The sequence below is a fragment of the Medicago sativa genome, chromosome 3, assembly GCF_051527215.1.
Source record: "Medicago sativa cultivar Bolivia chromosome 3, Bolivia_mono, whole genome shotgun sequence".
NCBI classification, from domain to species: domain Eukaryota; kingdom Viridiplantae; phylum Streptophyta; class Magnoliopsida; order Fabales; family Fabaceae; genus Medicago; species Medicago sativa.
This window is the reverse complement of record NC_140751.1, coordinates 72,848,790-72,855,826: the sequence shown is the minus strand read 5'-3', so window position 1 is coordinate 72,855,826 and position 7,037 is coordinate 72,848,790. Positions and strand designations below refer to the sequence as shown.

At 32.5% G+C, this 7,037-nt stretch overlaps 1 pseudogene across 1 annotated transcript; it reads left to right on the top strand.

The window, feature by feature from the left end:
* The first annotated feature begins 4,016 nt into the window (after window positions 1–4,016).
* On the top strand, window positions 4,017–4,920 carry LOC146939955 (LOB domain-containing protein 21 pseudogene; annotated as a pseudogene). Its single transcript, XR_015031840.1, has one exon. The product of XR_015031840.1 is annotated as an LOB domain-containing protein 21 pseudogene (transcript).
* Window positions 4,921–7,037: the final 2,117 nt, after the last annotated feature.

Sequence of the window (7,037 nt, the reverse complement as noted above, 5' to 3'; positions counted from 1 at the left end):
ATGTCAATCATGTTGATATTTAAAATAATTTTTAAATACTAACCTATGGCGGATTGGAGAATTTACCCTAAACTATTCAAAGACTTTCGTTTTAGTTTTACTAGACCATCGACCCGTGCTCCGCACGGGTCCTATCGACTAAAATATGTACGAATAAGTTATATCATAATAATAAAAAAAAAATGAAATATTCACATGATAAAAATGTATTACATTAATCATATCATCTTGACATTAATATAGTTTGAAAACCGTACATTTTACATTAGTTATCATATATTACGAAATACTATAAAAACGACATTTGAAGTGACACTAGTATTTTCATATTCATCATTGGTTATCATCAACTCATCTTTTTTTTTTACGTATTCAACCCATCTCTTAAAGTAACTCTTGTTAATAGTCATTACAAATAAAACAAACAAAAATTTACTCCTTTGAAACTTGATCCAAGCCTTAGACCAATTCCATATTAAGTTTGTGCTTGTGTGGCAAGAGTTTATAATTTCCCCTCATTAAATCCTATCATGACATTCTCTAGCTTATATGTTCCTCCTTCTTCAACCATTCCTTGAATCGTTGGCACCAGGAACTTACGAACAGTGGCATGGATCCGTCCTCGCTAAACAAAAAATAACATGTCATCAAATATAAACAATAATATATGTTATCATAGTGGCAACTTGAAAAAAGGATCATTTATTTATACAATCGATTTATATAATATACCTTCTCATCAACCAATATCATGTTCATGAAGATAATATCGTCTGGATTTTCCTTATCATAGATCAGCCATATATGTGCCACACGGACAATCAACTTCAAATCCTTCCTTCCACCTGTCACAGCTGCAATGGGGGTGAAAATGTTTGCCATATTAGCAAGTGCAAGAAAGAGTGATATTTGCTTAAATTTGCTTAAAGTCGAGAATGGATGTATTAGCACAACTAATTGGTATTTAAATAGGTAATTGGCAATTCTCTTCGTTAGTTTCAAATGTGAATGATCATAGTCTTACATTGGCAATAATTACTAATCAAAAGTCTTTAATTGCCATTAACGACGTTTTGAAGCCATTAACCACGTTCTTAATTGCCATTAACACTACGTCATAATTACTATTCAAAATCGAATCAACCTTGATACGTGTTAATTTTTGAAATAAGTACGTGATAATTGCTTTTAATAGGTAGTAATTGGTAGAGTGATTAGTGCATAATGCATAAAAACAATTAAAAGTAATTCCTATATGAAAATATGCGACTTAAAAGTTTTTAATTGTCATTAACGACGTTTTCAAGCCATTAACCACGTTCTTAATTTCCATTAACACTACGTCATAATTGCTATTCAAAATCGAATCAACCTTGATACGTGTTAATTTTTGAAATAAGTACGTAGTTAATTTCCTTGATACGTGTTAATTCCCTTGCTCTTAATTGTCATTAACAGTACGTAATAATTACTATTCAAAATCGAACCAACCTTGATACATGTTAATTTTTGTAATAAGTACGTAGTTAATTGCTTTTAATAGGTAGTAATTGGTAGAGTGATTAGTGCATAATGCATAAAAGCAATTAAAAGTAATTCCTATATGAAAATATGCGACTTAAAAGTTTTTAATTGTCATTAACGACGTTTTCAAGCCATTAACCACGTTCTTAATTGCCATTAACATTACGTCATAATTGCTATTCAAAATGGAATCAACCTTGATACGTGTTAATTTTTGAAATAAGTACGTAGTTAATTCCCTTGATACGTGTTAATTCCCTTGCTCTTAATTGCCATTAACAGTACGTAATAATTACTATTCAAAATCGAACCAACCTTGATACATGTTAATTTTTGTAATAAGTACATAGTTAATTGCTTTTAATAGTTAGTAATTGGTAGAGTGATTAGTGCATAACGCATAAAAATAAATAAAAGTTCGAGGGAAATTTCACCTTGAAACACATATCTTCCTATCACTCTATATCGGATAGCATAGTATAGTGTAAAAATGCATGCGTGAAACATTGAAATGTCAGTAGAATAATGTGATAGGAATTAGTGTATGCGTGAAACAGTATAGTGTAAAAAATGCATGCGTCAAACATTTTTAATTGCCACTTTCTAAGGGATGTTTATGTTATTTCTGATTAGCAATGGAATTAGCAATTATCAAGGGATGTTTATGTTATTTCTGATTGGCAATGGAATTAGCAATTATTGTAGGGGATTGTTGACCGACTTGATTAGGCTTTAATACGTATTCAATTGCATTAACGAAGTGAGAGAACTTTTTTCAAGTTTGAATAAACGGATGTGATCAAGTGCTTGAACGAATGAGATTACTTGAGCAATAAATAATGTTTAGGAGGGGAAAAAGTTAGGGAATTAGGGCAAAGTAGGGAGGATTAGGGCAAACATGATTGCCAAACAACTCTAGCTTTTATAATAAAGGATGCATGCGTGAAACATTGAAATGTCAGTAGAATAATGTGATAGGAATTAGTGTATGCGTGAAACAGTATAGTGTAAAAAATGCATGCGTCAAACATTTTCAATTGCCACTTTCTAAGGGATGTTTATGTTATTTCTGATTGGCAATGGAATTAGCAATTATTGTAGGTGATTGTTGACTGACTTGATTAGGCTTTAATACGTATTCAATTGCATTAACGAAGTGAGAGAACTTTTTTCAAGTTTGAATAAATGGATGTGATCAAGTGCTTGAACGGTTGAGATTACTCGAGCAATAAATAATGTTTAGGAGGGAAAAAAGTTAGGGAATAAGGGCAAAGTAGAGAGGATTAGGGCAAACATGATTGCCAAACAACTCTAGCTTTTATAATAAAGGATTACTAATTAATAGAAATAATTTGATACTATTTACCACTTTTCAGATTTTAAAATTATTGTTTAGATGACCGACTATACATGTTAAATCACTCATTATATATCTCCATCAATTACTCTTTTGTTTTTAAAAAAATCTCATCAATTACATCTTGTGAGTTGTGACTATACCTTATCACTTTTCCAACCAAAATCTCATTTTTATTCTTAAACTATCATGTCCGACTTGAAAACTATCCACGCACGACCCACGCATATGAATCAATTATTTGGACCTAACTGTACACTCCCATTTCAATGAAAGATACATGTATATATGTAATTTCAAAAAATAAAATCAAGACCATATATAAAACCGAAATTGCAATCAAAATTAAAATTTTGCAAAAGCAAAATAAAGAATGCAAGTAGGGTTAGAAGACAGCATTGGCCAATGCAGGTCCCATATCTTCTGCTACCTCTGCGTTATTCACACGAAGATCAGATTAGAAGAGCTGAATAATAGGCTACCACACGTAATTGCTTACAAATGGGCCCTTGGTTAGATTTTGATCTAATTCATATACAATTTTTATGTAATAATAATGCCAATTTTCTAAAATAAACTAACAGTCAATTATATTATTTTTATTTTACTTTTATGAAATATTATAATATGATTTGACACAAATACTAGATGCTTTAATCATTAAGCATATGGTTAAGGTTCTTTAAAAAAAAAACTAAGGTTAAGGTGTAATTTGATCGGTGCAATATTTTAAAAACAAATAAACAATCATTTTGATCTTAAAATGTACGAGGTGTTGTCACAATAGTGATGTATTACAAAAATATATATAAATGCATCTTTCATTAGTTAGTTTGATCATTGTGTCTTTTGGTAGTTAGTTTAATCTTCAAACGTGTTTTTATTAGTCCATCTAATTCATAACAATAACAATACTAACAGAAGAGACACTTGAGACATACTTATAATTTCGATACATTCATCAACTATAACAAAAACATCTCACAAATTTAGTTCTAAAATAATTATTTACACTTTTAAAAACGGAAATGATGAGACTTCTAGATCACAATTCAATTACTATTTTTTTTTTTTTTGGTGAATTATGAAAGAAAAAGAAAACGTTTACTAAAAGGTGCTATCTAGAATGCCTACATAAGAGCCCTATATTTATGAGCACAAAGGATAGAACATCATATCTAGCTAGAAAAGTGCACACAAGTGAAATGAAAGGCATAAAGGGTTATGAGCCACGTTCAAGCTCATCTTGTGCAGCTTGCAAATTATTGAAAAGAAGATGCACACCAGATTGCTTATTTGCACCTTACTTCCATTCTAACGAGTGCAAGAAATTTGCTAAAGTTCACAAAGTATTTGGAGCAAGCAATGTTAGCAAGATACTCATTGAAGTACCAGAAAAACAAAGAGAAGATACAGTGAATTCTCTTGCTTATGAAGCAGAAGCAAGGCTTAAAGACCCAGTTTATGGATGCATTGGTTCCATAGCTATGTTGCAAAGGAAGATGATGGAACTTCAACATGATTTGGCCATTGCTAAGGAACGTCTTGCTCGCTGTCGCGCTGTTGCTGCAGCTGCTACAATCACAACCACAACAACTCCTTCTGTAATTGATAGTTTGCATTCTGATGTTACTTTGCCTCCATTTCCTGAGTTTTCCACTTCTAACGATCTCAATGATATCTTTTGTCATGGCTCTTCTTCGCAATTTTTGGGTCGAAATGAAACAATGGATGATTTCAATCAAATTCCTTATACATTTTGATCATATGGTCCCCTCTTTTTTGTGAATTAAAATTGTCATGTATGTGCTAATAAATAAGAACTTCATGATTAGCAATGAAAAAAAAACATGTATTATTGTGTGTTAATACATAATTTCCATGGTTCCGGTAATTGTTATAAGAGATAAGAACTGCTGGAAAATATTGTTTTTTTGGTCATTATGTTTCAATTTTGTAACAGCGATATGATTTTTCACTGTTGGTGTTTCCTGAATCCTGACCATGAAATTATGCTACAAAGTGAATGTTGTGACCAATTTCTTTTCTTCAAATTCTGATTATCTGAGACCACTTTTGTTTGGTTTGGTTATAGAAAGACAATTTTTTTTATTTGGTCTAAATCTCGTGGTTGTCGAGAAATTTAAGATCCAGGTGATCTGGAGTTCAGATAACAGATCAATTTAAGGTCCTGGTGATCTGGAGTTCAGATGATAGATAAGTTAAGTCTGACCAAATACTCCATCCGATCCTATTTATAAGAAACATTTGACTTTTTTGATTCATTGCATAATTTATGCATTTGGTCTATATTCTAGACAAGATACATTAATTACACAATGAATCTAAAAAGTCAATTTTTTCTTATAAATAGGACCGGATGGAGTATTATTTTAATCAGAATTTGAACTCTATACCTAACAATTAGTCTTTAACCACTTGATGGAGAGGAGAGTATTGATTGCCGCTCCCAAGTGTGAATTGAATTCAGATCACCATCTAATCTTCTTGAGGGATTGGTGATGGAGAGAAGAGTATTGATTGCCACTACCCATAAGTGTGAGACACCATTTAGCACAAAGAAAGCAACACTACTATAGTTGATTCTTGCACGATTGCTTGCTGCACAAAATAGTGGGTCCATTAATTGTACTGTTTCAATGCAACATGGAGTACCCATTATGATTTCCCCTTCAAATAACAAACCCCACCAATGGCCCTTGAGATTTATTACTATAGGAATCCAAAGAGTAACGCCAAGACACCGAAAGTTGTTTAGGTTGTTTGGGGCATGTACATTTCATATGGTAACATGATATACAATGTGACCCAAAAGAATATGCCAACCGTTCAAACTACATGCATTATCTTTCATCATGCCACATGGATCGTGATTGCATGCGGTAATGTATTCATATATTTTCCGCAGCCGTGGATTGCAAGTCGTTCGATCTAAATTGGATGATTCACATTTTAATTGCATATTTTGATTCAAATCACCTTAAATCATGCGATCAAATTCAAGTAGATAATGAGAAATCCCTAGTGGGAACTGAATTTTGGATGGAACAGTGAATGCTCGATTTTATTTAACTCACGACTAAACTTGGTTTGTAAAGGGTCCATTTCTCAGTTTCCATTTGAACCATGCGTTAACCACTTAGTGAAATATGAGTTGTTCCATTTTGATTTAAAATCTGCAACATGCAACAACAACAACGACAAAAAAAAAAAAAAAAACACAATTGCCTTAAATCCAAATCCTCTAATGTTTCTCTTTCGCTGATTAATTTAACAATTTTGGAATGGAAATTGCTCTTTAAGCTTCTAATTTTTTTTCACGCACACAAAATTTATTTAACACCTCCAACAGCAGTTAATTAACTGCCATTTGCTTCCATTGGAGGTAATGAAGGTAATTTCGGACACGTGATAACAATTTCAGAAGCTTGAAGCAGTGAAGGATGCAAGTATATGGTATTGGGAGCGCTGCCCCCACTGGCCTAATATTTTTGGTTGGTGAAGATTGAATATTTTGTGTTTGCTCACATTAAAAATTAAGTGTTGCCCCCATTAAATTAGGAGTCAGGATCCGTTGACACCTGTGTCAACGAATTCGTTGACACCAGATCACATCCGTTTATTTTTGTTAATCCAATGGCCGACATTTCTTCCCTTTTATCTCTAACGTGACCAGAGCTCTTTGTTACAAGCGTGACACTTCACCATCCTCAACTTCATGCATATGCTCTCTAAGCTTGGAACCTCCTCTATCCAAACGTGATTCAGAAAGCCAAATACAAATTGGCAATTGCATCAATTTGTAAAGAATAAAATTAATAATTTATCAAAAAGAGTAAATCAAATCAATTGGTTGGGGATCTTGATCTCAATTTGAGGATTTTTATCTGAACTCATTCTGTGGAGATTTGGCACTCAATCGGTCTCATATTGTAACGTTAGGGATTTAATGGCAACTGATTTCTTCATCCAAAATATTTTCATGGGCATCTTTTGAATATTGCACCTAAAAATGATTGAAGGCCAGGTGAGGAGAAAACGATTATAAACAATCTTTTTGAAAAGAAACTCATTGATACGGTTCTGGATTGGAATATAAATTGGTTGTTCTTGTTGTTCAGCAAAACTTTAGAGA